The sequence below is a fragment of the Heterocephalus glaber genome, unplaced genomic scaffold, assembly GCF_053883595.1.
Source record: "Heterocephalus glaber isolate CG9 unplaced genomic scaffold, H.glaber_assembly_v1.0 deba00000546, whole genome shotgun sequence".
Taxonomy (NCBI): domain Eukaryota; kingdom Metazoa; phylum Chordata; class Mammalia; order Rodentia; family Bathyergidae; genus Heterocephalus; species Heterocephalus glaber.
In genome coordinates, this window is record NW_028258147.1 from 24,077,835 (window position 1) to 24,090,091 (window position 12,257).

At 38.3% G+C, this 12,257-nt stretch overlaps 1 long non-coding RNA gene across 1 annotated transcript; it reads left to right on the plus strand.

Annotated features, from left to right (window-relative positions):
* Window positions 1–555: 555 nt before the first annotated feature.
* LOC147829652 (uncharacterized) lies at window positions 556–11,364 on the plus strand. Its single transcript, XR_015448674.1, has 2 exons — window positions 556–1,138; window positions 11,019–11,364. It is a non-coding gene; the product is annotated as an uncharacterized LOC147829652 (long non-coding RNA).
* Window positions 11,365–12,257: the final 893 nt, after the last annotated feature.

Sequence of the window (12,257 nt, forward strand, 5' to 3'; positions counted from 1 at the left end):
ATATACTGGCCAGTATGATAAATATGCTTGCCACTATAAAAAGTAGCCTCCCCTCCAACTTCTGAATGATATCATTTTACATTAAACACCCAGATAACATGTCCGAATGTCTGCTCCTGTCAGAAATTAACCCCTTGCAATGAGCCTCGGGTAATTTTCAGTTTCCTAGGTGCTGTCTCACATGGTTCAGAAACAAATTCTTCATGTTCTTTAGCTCCAGCTGCTTCATCCTCCCCCTGTTGCTGCCTCCTTGGCCTTAACCATTGTGGGTTTAGGTTAGGCAAGTAAATCTAGGGCAGCATGGGCCTCTGAACTACTTACCACTCCGGGATTTCTCCACTGATGAGATAGAGTCAAAGTCAGTGTCAAGAGAATCATGTCCAGACACATTCCTTTTTGCCATCTCCTGGTTGAAAAGACCAGAGGAAGATAAAGTCTTGCATAGTCTCACAGTAGGAAACTAAAAAAGGATATAATTTGACTCTTCATTTGAGATCCAGGTAGCTCCCAGTCATTCTCCCATTGCATTTGCCCCTGTGACATCTATGTATTAACAAGTATGAGGCTTTTCCAGTGCTAGATGGTTCCTACACTCATACCTAGGGAACTCTGGAGATGGTGTCCTGCCTGGAAAGTAAGTACAGAGGCCTGAGCGCTGGGAGAGCAGTGAATTGTGGGTAGCAGCTCTTGGAGCTTCTGCAGCAGTGGCAAGGCAGGCATTCACAGTAATAGAAGAAGCTGCTTAAATTTGAAGTTTGGGCTGCTAGTAACAGTCTTCTGCCAAACAGAAAGCATGCTCACTTCTGTGACTTCAGCCCATGGCAGAATCTCAGTTAAGTATTCAGAACAGAAGTCAGGACATAAGATTTACCGAGACACCATAGAAGAATCTGATGCAGGAGAGGAAAGGACAATATTTACAAACAGCACCGTTTATGACTATATCCACAGGAAAAAAGCCTAGCTGTATCCTCTGTGTTCCTTGCCACTGTGCCCTTCCCTAGCCCATAAGTCATCCAAGACAGCGCATTTCCACCTAGACCAGTGGTGGCGAATCTATGGCACATGCGCAGCAGGGGCCACACCGCGCCCTCTCTGTCTTCACAAGAGCCAAGTCACCCCAGCAACGGAGCATCAGGTAACAGTCATTTTTCTGAACTAAAACCTCAGTATTCAGGTTTGATTGCAGTGTTGGCACTTGGCAGTAAGTAAGTGGGTTTGGGTTGCAGTTTGGATACTCGGTCTCTAAAATGCTCACCATCTCTGATTTAGGGTGCTGACATTTATTAGTATTGCTTCCCTCACTCCCAGGCTGGCTCAACTTCCAGACCAAAGTGCACTGCTGGAGCCCTCATTCTCTGTGCGCAGCTGGGGAAGCACAAGACTTTTCCCAGGGAAAAGATGCATTTGACATCCGAGGGGTTTCCAGCTATGGGAAGATTATAGGCAACTTTCACTTTCTTACTTAGTTTTTCTTTCCCAGAATGCTTAAAGAGAGTAAATATTTTCATAACAAGGAAATATGATAAATTATTTTCATTTTGAAAAGACATAATAAGTTTGCTTCTAAATAAAGTTTGCTGGGGTAGTATTTTTTTCTCCAGGAAAAAAAAAAGAATTAAGAGTTCCATTGAAAAAGATTCATTTAACTAAAACTGAGTCTTAGTAATTGAGATGTCACAATCCGTACAAAGCTATATAATGGACAGAATGCTGTCTTTAACAAAATGGACCATCTGTCAGTGATTAAACTTCTGATTTTTTTACTTATGAGAGCGCAAAAGCAAACCCTTACAACCATTCTTTTTCATTTTCAGTAGAGTATTCAATAAATTACATGATGTATTCAACACTACTATAAAAAATAGACCTTGTGTTGATAATTTTGCCTATCTGCAGACTAATATGAATGTTTTGAGCACATTTAAATTTGGCTAGGCTATAGTGTTCAGTGCATTAACATTGTGAAATGCATTTTTTAATTTATGGTATTTTCAATTTATGATTGGTTTATCATGACATGATCCCACTATAAATTGAGGCGTATTGGTGTTATTTTGCTTGACTAAGATGATCAGAATAGGAAAAAGAAGCAAATAGATTAATTTCTAGTTTTAATTTCCTAATGATGCTGTAACAAATTACTGCAAACACAGTGTCTTAAAACAATAAGAATTTTTCTGTCACAGTACCAGAGATGCAAAATCTGAAACCAAGGTATCTGACAGGCTTCTTCCATCTGCAAGTTTCAGGGAGAATCTTTGCCTCTTTCAGTTCCTAATGGTCACCTGTGCTCCTTCCATTACCCTTGATTGCCAGGCTGATTGGCTGATCTGGGTGGGTCTGGTGGGTTGTGGGGGTAGGATCTTGGGCCCTATATCTGGCCCTTGTCCCTCCCTCTCTGGTACTCTTCCCCTGTACTCTGCTTTCCCACCATCATGGCAGAAGCAGCTTTGCTCCACCTCACCCTTGGAGACAGCCAACCATGGACCATAACCTCTGAAGCAGCACTGGAAACAAACCTCTCCTCCTTTAAATTACAAGTGTTGGGCATTTTGTGCCAGCAACAAGAGAGCTGACAAATACACCTTCTTTGATCTCTCCTAAATCATCTTTCAATCCCTCCAACCCTTTGCTTCTGTTGTCACCACTACTGCTATTAACTCATCCTCCTCACCCCTCGTGATTGTTATATTGGGGCCAACTCAGCAAATCCAAGATAAACTCCTATTTCAAACTCCCTTACTTAATCACATCTTCAAAATCCCCTGTCATGTAAGAACAGTATCTTCCCACCTTCCAGGGATTAGGATGTGGAGATCCTTGGGGAAAAGGCATTTTCAGCCTGTCATATCTGTATTTAAATGTTTTCTTGTGCTCGCTTACTAAATGTTTTCTAACTAACTATATCCAGATATTACCTATATGTCTGAAAATTCCAAAATGAAAAATTATATAGTAATCATATTTTAAAGAATTATTAAAATCTTTTGGATTTTATATATCAAGTTTTATTCAAAACATAGCTGGTTAATCACAGATTTGAAGCCCATTAAACTCTTAAATCTTTTCATGTGTACAGATAGGAATATAATATTTAGAAAAAAAAATTGTGAATATATTTTGTGATCATTTTTCAGAACTGTAATAACTCAAAATTATGACCTTATAGGAATATTTATTCTATAATATTTTTTCTATAATACTTTGAGTAAATCTTTGGGCCTGTTCTTTTCCTAGAAGAGAAGGGGAAAAGACAAACAGGGAAAAGAGAGAGCAGAGTAAACGAAGAAGAGGGAAAAGAAGGTAAAGCAAAGAGACAAAAAGAAAAGGAAAAATGCAACGTTGGAGAGTTAAAAATACCAAATCCTAAGTGAAAGTGCTGATTTTGTTGCTTATTAGCAGTTACTACTGTAAACAAGTCACCTCACCATTCCTTCCTGTATCCAACTAGGATGAGGATCATTAGAAGTATGCAAACATAGATTCTGATCTTCCTGCAGGTGGAGCCTTTCAAACTCTTCCTCCCGTGCTTATAATTAGGATCACAAAGAGAAGCATTTCTAGTTTGGTGTCCTTGGGATAATTCCCTAGAACTGAGACCACCATGCATCGAATCCAAAATTTCTTCTGTCTTTACATAAAGATTCCAGGGAGAGGGGGTCATTTTTAAAGTCAAATATATTCTTTAAGAACCAAAATGTCTGAGCCAACTAAAGACATGAAGATGACTTCTTTTATGTAATCAGGATAACTCAGTGAATTTGTCAGCAAGGCTGTCCTACTTTTAGCTTTATTTTATCTAACTCCAAAACTTTTTATCAACTTTTCACAGTACAGTGGAAAATTAACAAAAAAAAATGTTTTAAGTGAGTTTTACATCAGGATTGCCTAAAATGTACAATTTGAACTCTCTCTTGTTCTCTGGGATAAATGTGTCACATTATAAAACAGGTTTGTTCATGTAGCAAAATCAATTGTTTTAAATAATCTTAAGCCTCTCTTAGTTGCCTACCTTTCCACAAATTATGTTCTTGCTGGTAAAATATCAAGTGGTTCTTTAACCACAGCATCATAACTGGCATTAGATTCCCTCAAATACTGTGTGCAGAAGTGCTCCAAATTCCTCTCACAGATAGATCAGTTAGCATTCAAAAAGTCACATGTAAGAGTCTATGCATACTCTGTGTACTTTAAGATACTTTCTATTTTATATTACTGAGAGTGATTCTATTTCTCTTTAGCAAAATTGTTTGCATAAAGGTTTTTCTAGAAAAAATCCTGGGATTAATTTACCTCTTGCCATCGTGATGGACTGCACAGTAGTTTTCAGGTAGCTGAAGCATCCCCAGGCTCCTCACAAATGACTCCAAAATGATTTTGAAGATACATCAGTCAAGCCTGTTTGGCCTAGTAATTCAGACAGGGAAATGTTCAACTGACTTAAGTGAGGATCCATTTTGGTTTTCATCATAAAACTGCGACAGTGCCTTTATTTGTTGTTGCTCCAGGAGCCGCGGGTACATGTAAGCACATCTAGGAAACACAGAGCCTGTTCAGCACAGTTTGGGTGGAACCCCAGACTTAGCAGCAGAAAGCTAGGCCTATCTAACAATGGACTACACAGTAAAGCCACGAGGAAATTCCATAAAATTTTAGTTAAAAAAAATTCATGTAATGTTGTCGTGAGTTCTCTTTCAGCCAGCTGTCTCTGTGGATATAAATCCAGAGGGAAAGTAATGTAACTCTCTGATCTGCTGTTTCAGAGAGGTCAGTTGTGTGCCTGTGGCATGAAAGTGAGTGTGTTCACTAAGTTGATGGTGCTATTGCCTGAGTCGTGAGGAGGTTGTGTGATTAGTATTTTGAAGGAAAGATAAAAGGCATAAGAAAAAGCACGCGTGAAATAAATCAGGGGATGTTGGTTTTGCTTTTTATTTTTCATTTATACAGCTGTAGGTGTTTTCTAAAAGTAGCTTTTCAAAGTTGATTAGAAAGGGATCTTGGGTATATTATCTGTTAATAATGTCAAAAAATAAAGTACTTGGCAATATTTTCTTTTTGCTAAATTCTTTTATTGGTACATTTTAGGTATACAACACAATTACATTTCTCTTTGGGAACTGTACCTTTACACAATTCATCTTGGTTCTTATTTTTTTCCCCATTCCTAGACCTCCCTTCACCCCCTCCACCCTTCCCTATTTACAAAGACTTTATTTCCATTTTTTCCATTTCTCAGCATTTTTCCTTTCCCTTCTTTCCTTTCCCCTGCCCCTCCCACTACCCCTACCCCTTTGAACCTTTTCTTCCTATTTTGCATTACCGATTATTCATTCTAATCATTGGTACATTTTAGGTATACAATATAATGACATTCATCATTGGAAATTTGCACCTTTACATAATGTCTCTTGGTTCTTATTTTTCACCCTTGCCCAGCCCTCCCATCAACCTCTCCATTCCTCCCTATTTACAAAGATTTTGTTCCTATTTTTCCATTTTCTCATATTAATCCCATTCCCTTCTATCCTTTCCCCTACCCTCCCATTTCCTTCCACTTTGTCCCTTTTCTTCCTATTTCACATTACCTATTATACATTTTAGTCCTTATTTACACTTTCAGTTTCTCACACCAGAGAAACTATTCGGTATTTATGCACGTGTGTCCTATTTGTTTCACTTAAGAGTATCGCCTCAATGAGCATCCACTTAGCTATAAATGTCTCTAGTTTCTCATTCTTTATGGCTGAGTAGTACTCCATTTTATTAAAAAACCACATTTTCTTGATCCACTCTCCAGTTGATGGGCATTCGGGCTGTTTCCAAGTTTTAGCTATCACAAACTGTGCTGCTATGAACATGGGTGCACATATATCACTGTGGTATGATTCTTTTAATTTTGGGGGGAAGATCCCCAGCAGTGGAATAGCGGGGTCAAATGGGACTTCCAGTCCTAGTTCTTTGAGGTATCTCCATACTGATTTCCACAGTGGTTGCACCAGTCTACACTCCCACCAGCAGTGGAGCAGGGTTCCTCTTTCCCCACAGCCATGCCAGCACTTGTTATTGGTTGATTTCATGATAGCAGCCATTCTTTCTGGAGTGAGGTGGAATCTCAGTGTTGTTTTCATTTGCATCTCTCAAATGACCAGTGATGTTGAACATTTTTTCATGTATTTATTTGCTATTTCTACTTCTTTGTCTGAGAAATGTCTGTTCATTTCAGATGCCCATTTTCAGTTTGGGTCTTTAAATTTGGGAGGTGTGATCTTTTTAAGTTCTGTATAGATTCGAGATAGTAGACCTTTGTCTGAGGAAGAGCAGGTGAAGATTTTTTCCCACATTGGGGGTTGTCTCTTCACACTGCTGGTGGTTTCTCTTGCTGTGCAGAAGCCTTTTAATAAGAAGAGATCCCATTTGTTGATTGTTTGTGCTAGTTCATGGGCAACTGAGGTTTTGTTCATAAAATCTTTTCCTACACCAATATCTTCAAGAGTTCTACCTAACTGCTGTTCCAACTGGTTCAGAGTTTCTATTTTAATATTTAGATCTTTAATCCATTTCAATTTTAGTTTAGTGCATAGCAAGAGATATAGGTCTAGTTTTAATCTTCGGTAAATTGAAGCCCAATTTTTCCAGCACCATTTATTAAAGAGGCTATCTTTCCTCCAGTGAGGGTATTTGGCTCCTTTATTGAAGATGAGATGGCTGAGTGTGTCTGGCATTGTGTCTGCATCTTCTAATCTGCCCATTGGTCCTCAGGTCTGTTTCTTTGCCAGTACCATAATGTTTTTATCACCATAGATTTGTAGTATAGTTGCAGGTTGGGGATTATCATACCCCCTGCCATGTCTCTGTTACCTAGAATTGCTTTTGCTATTCTGGGTCTCTTCTTGTTCCAAATGAATTTTTGGATTGCTTTCTCAAGATCTGTGAAGTATGCTGCTGGGATCTCAATTGGAATTGCATTAAATCTATATAGCAGTTTTGGAAGTATGGCCATTTTCACTCTATTAATCCTTCCTGCCCAGGAGCAGGGGATGTCTGTCCATTTTCTGATATCATCTTCAATCTCTCTTTTCAGAGTGCTACAGTTTTCAGAGAAGAGGTCTTTGATTTCTTTCGTCAGCTTGATTCCTAGGTATTTCAGTTTTTTGGATGCTATTGTGAAAGGAATTATTTGCCCTATTTCTCTCTCAGTGAGTCTGTCATTGGTGTAGAGGAAAGCTATTGATTTTTGTGTGTTGACCTTGTAACCAGCTACTTGACTGAATTTGGTTATTAAGTCTAGAAGACTTTTGGTGGAGTTTTTGGGGTCTTCTATATAGAGCATCATGTCATCTGCAAATAATGACAATTTGACTTCTTCATTTCCTATCTTTATTCCTTTTATTTCTTTCTCTTGTCTAATTGCCATGGCTAATGTTTCCAGAACTATATTGAGCAAGAGTGGTGATAATGGACATCCTTGTCTTGTTCCTGATTTTAGTGTGAAAGATTTAAGTTTTTGACCATTTAGTATGATATTGGCTGTTGGTTTTTCATAGATGGCTTCTATCAGTTTGAGGTAGAGACCATCTATTCCAATTTTTTGTAGGGTTTTTATCATAAATGCATGTTGGATTTTGTCAAATGCTTTTTCTGCGTCTATGGAGATAATCATATGGTATTTGTCCTTGGCTCTATTGATATAGTGTATTACATTGATTTATTTGCATATGTTGTACCATCCCTGCATCCCTGGGATGAATCCCACTTGATCAGGGTGTGCGATCTTCTTGATGATCTTCTGCATTCTATTTGCCAATATCTTATTAAGGATTTTTGCATCTATGTTCATTAGTGAGATTGGCCTATAGTTCTTCTTTTTGGTTGGGTCTTTCTCTGCTTTGGGGATCAAGGTGATGCTTGCTTCCAGGAATGAATTTGGGAGTATTGCTTCCCTTTCAATTTCACTGAATAGTTTAAACAGCAGTGGGAGTAGTTCTTCTCTAAATGTCTTGTAGAATTCAGCAGTGAAGCCATCAGGGCCCAGGCTTTTCTTAGTTGATAAGTTTTTAATTACATTTTCAATTTCATTGGTTGATATTGGGTTGTTTAGAATTTTTAGGTCTTCTTCAGTCAACTTTGGTAATTCATATGATTCTAGGAATCTGTCCATTTCTTCTGTGTTGCCCATCTTATTGGTGTATGGGTTCTGCAAGTAGGTATTGATGATCCTCTGGATTTCTGCTGGGTCTGTTGTAATTTCACCCTTTTCATTTCTAATTTGCATGGATTTCCTTTATCTGATAAGGTTGGCTAAGGGTTTGTCCAGTTCATTGATTCTTTTGAGGAACCAACTCTTGGGTTCATTGATTTTTTATATTGTTCTGTTAGTCGCCATTGCATTGATTTCTCCTCTGATCTTTATAATTTCCTCTGTTGTATGAGCTTTGGGGTTGTCCTGCTCTTCTTTTTCTAGAAGCTTGAGGTTCAGCATCAGGTTGTTTAATTGGACTAACTCTGTTTTCCTAATATGAGTATTCACTGCTATGCATTTCCCTTGTAAGACTGCTTTCATTGTGTCCTATAGATTCTGACATGTTGTATTGGCATTGGCATTTAATTGAAGGAACTGTCTGATTTCTTCTTTCATTTCCTCTATGACCCATTGGTTATTCAGAAGTGTGTTGTTCAATTTCCACATGTTTATGAAATTTTTCCAGTTTCTTTTGCTATGGATCTCCAATTTCATCGCACTATGGTCTGATAATATACAGGGGATAACTTCAATTCCTTTGCACTTACTTAAACATGTTCTATGTGTGAGTATGTGGTCTACTTTGGAGAAAGACCCATGTGCAGCTGAGAAGAATGTGTATTCTGATTTTGTGGGGTGGAAGACTCTATAAACATCTGTTAATTTCATTTGTTCAAGAGTTTGATTGAGTTCTAGTATTTCATTACTTATTTTTAGTCTAGTTGATCTATCTATTTGTGACAGTGGGGTGTTGAGGTCCCCCACTACAATTGTATTAGTGCATATATGGCTTTTCATGTCCGTTAGTATTTGTTTTATATAGTTAGGTGCACTAGTGTTTGGTGCATAGATATTTATGATTGTCATCTCTTTCCTTTGGATTCTTCCCTTTACAAGGATGTAGTGTCCTTCTTCATCTCTCTTAATCAGTGTTGGTTTGAAATCTACTTGATCTGCAAAGAGGATAGCTACTCCTGCCTTTTTGTGGGTTCCTGTCACATGGAGTATTGTTTTCCACCCTTTAACTTTCAGTCTATGAGTTTCCTTTTGAATTAAGTGTGTTTTTTGTATGCAGCATATTGTTGGATTTTGATTCTTGACCCATTCTGCCAGTCTATTTCTTTTGATTGGTGAATTGAGACCATTAACATTGATGGTTATAACTGAAACGTATTGACTTGTCATTGCCATGACTTTTTCTTTTTGTTGGGTTCTCCCCCTTTACATTTAATTTCTTATCATGCCAGATGCATTCTGCTTTGCTTCCTGGGGTTGTGATCCTCAATGTCTGTTCCCAGCATATTGTGTAAAAATCTTTGGAGTGCTGGTTTGCTATTCACGAAGTTCCTAAGGTGCTCTTTGTCATGAAAGTATCTCATTTCTCCATCCATTTTGAAAGATAGTTTTGCAGGGTACATCAATCTGGGTTGGAGGTTGTTTTCTTCTAGGGCTTGGAATATGTCACTCCAAGCTCTTCTTGCCTTGATGGTTTGTGTTGAGAAGTCTGCTGTGATCTGATGGGCTTTCCTTTGTATGTGATTTGTTTCTTTTCTCTAACTGCTTGTAGAACTGTGTTCTGTTGAGTTTCTGGGATCTTAACAATTATATGCCTCTGTGTAGATTTTTTTTGATCAAGGTTATTTGGAGTCCTATATGCCTCACTTATCTGTATGTCATGTTCTTTTCCCCTCCTTGGGAAGTTTTCTGCCATCACTTCTGTGAAGAGTTTTTTTTTACGTCATCTGCACTCTCTCCTGTTTCTTCATTGACTCTAATCAGCCTTATGTTATTCTTCTTTGCATTGTCTAGTAGCTGCTGGATTGATTTCTCATGTTCCCTTATAATTTTGAAGCAATTTTTCTTTTCCTGGTCTTTAATTGCAATCTTGTCTTCTATATCTGAAATTCTATCCTCACATTGGCTCATTCTGCTGTGTAGACTTTCAATGGAGTTTTTCATGTCCTGGAAATCTATTTGCATCTGTTTTATGGATTCCATTTGTTTCCTATGTTGGGATTCCATCATGTTCCTCAGCTCCTCTCTAGATTTATTAATCATGTCTTGCACTGGGAGCACAATTTCTCCTGTTATCTGAGAAATTATTTCTGATTTCATTTTTTCCAGAGCCCCTTTTGTTGCCAGTTCAGTGGGTCCAGGTGGTTGAGTATCAGAGTGTTCCCTCTCATTTCCCTCTGGGGTTGCTGTAGGTGATCTGAAAGTCTGGTGTTGAGACTTATTTATGTGTTTTCTCATTTTGGCTGAGGGGTGGGGGTGGTGCTGTTGGCACCTGTGAAGATCACCTCCTCTGAGCTGGGAGAGGTGGGACAGGGGCTGGGAGCAGCCATAGGGATAGTGGTGCAGAAGCCCTTCCTCTGGGCCGGGAGTGGCAGGAGGGATGGCGACTGGGAAGCCCCTTCCTCTGGACCAGGAGCAGTGGGACAGTGGCTCAGAAGCCCAGTACTTGGCAATATACATAATGAAAAACATGAAAACTGTAAAATATTGCTGAGAAAATTTTAAAACATTAAAACACAAGAGAGATATACTATATTTCTGAATTGAAAAAACCAATATTACTTATTAAGATGTCATTCTTGTGAAATTGATTTATTTACTCAGTGCTGTATCAATTGAGATTCTCAGCAGGTTTTTCTGAGGACACTGTGAAGCTGATTGCAACACTTAAATGTACGTGGAAAGAACCTAGAACTGAAATCAGTTATGCTCTGGACATGTTGCACATAAATTCCTTAAATAACAATGACTTTTGTTCCAGGAAAAACCTCCAGAATCCACTCAAGGATGGTTTGGAACCAGCTTTTCAAGAACGGATACTCCCAGAACAAGTCAGCTCCTTGGTTAGGGATCTTTCAATATTGCAAGCTCAAAATCACCAACCTGGAACATAATTCGGCCTCCCTTGAAGAAACTCAGGACCTGTGAAGGGACAGAGAGTGTCTGTACTGCACAGAAAAGCCCAGACCTGCCCTCTTCTCACCATCTGCTTAGTAAGCAGCTCCTTCCCTCCCGTCCTTTAGATTCTCCTACAAACCAGTGAGGCAGGCAGAACTGAGCTCTCCTCACCAGGCCTCCTTGACTACGCAATAAAGTCTTGCCTTTTTTGCAAATACCCAGTGCTACAGTATTGGCTTTGAACTGCATAAGGCAGTGAGACCTTGTTCCACAACAGGCTTGTCAAAACAATCCTCAAAAAATAAGAATGTTAAAGACTGACGTTTCTTCAAGATTTACCATAAGAATTTCTATGTAAACAATCTCATCTGAAAATATAGTTTTACTTTCTCCTTTCTGATATTCATGTGACAAAATTCTGATTTTCAGGATATATGAATAACTCCTGTTACAATGTGAAAAAGAGAAAAACACAACTAAAAGTAAATGGGGAAAATAGAAAGATATAAAAATATCAATAAGCAGAGGAAAATGTGCTCAAGACAACAATACATTAGGGAAATGCAAGTGCAAGTGCTACAATAAGATTCCATTGTAAATCCACCAAAAAGTATAAAATCATAAAAGGCTTAATATCCCCAAATATTAGTAAGAACGTAGAGCAACTGGAATTCCCATATAATGCTGGTGAGACTGTAAAGTACCTCATCTACATTGAAATTGATTTGCAGTTTTTTTATAATGCTACAAACACACCTACTCTAAGACCTACCAATTCTTCCCTAGTTGGTTCCCCCAAAAAAGAAAAATTTACATGTACACTAAAATAATTGTACAAGAATGTTTATGCCTGATATTTTTTATAATTGCTACAACTGAAAACAACCCAAATACCCATCAATAAGAGAATAAACAAACACTCGTACAATTTTTTTAAAAGGAAAAGAAAGAAAAAGCTACTAATGCATCAACTTGAATGAACATTCTAAGCAAAAGAATCCAGAAACAAAGAATGTGTACCACATAGTTCCATTTATACAAAATTCTAGAGCAAAAAAAACTAATCTATGGCCATACAGATCAAAATTCCCTTTGGGGGTTG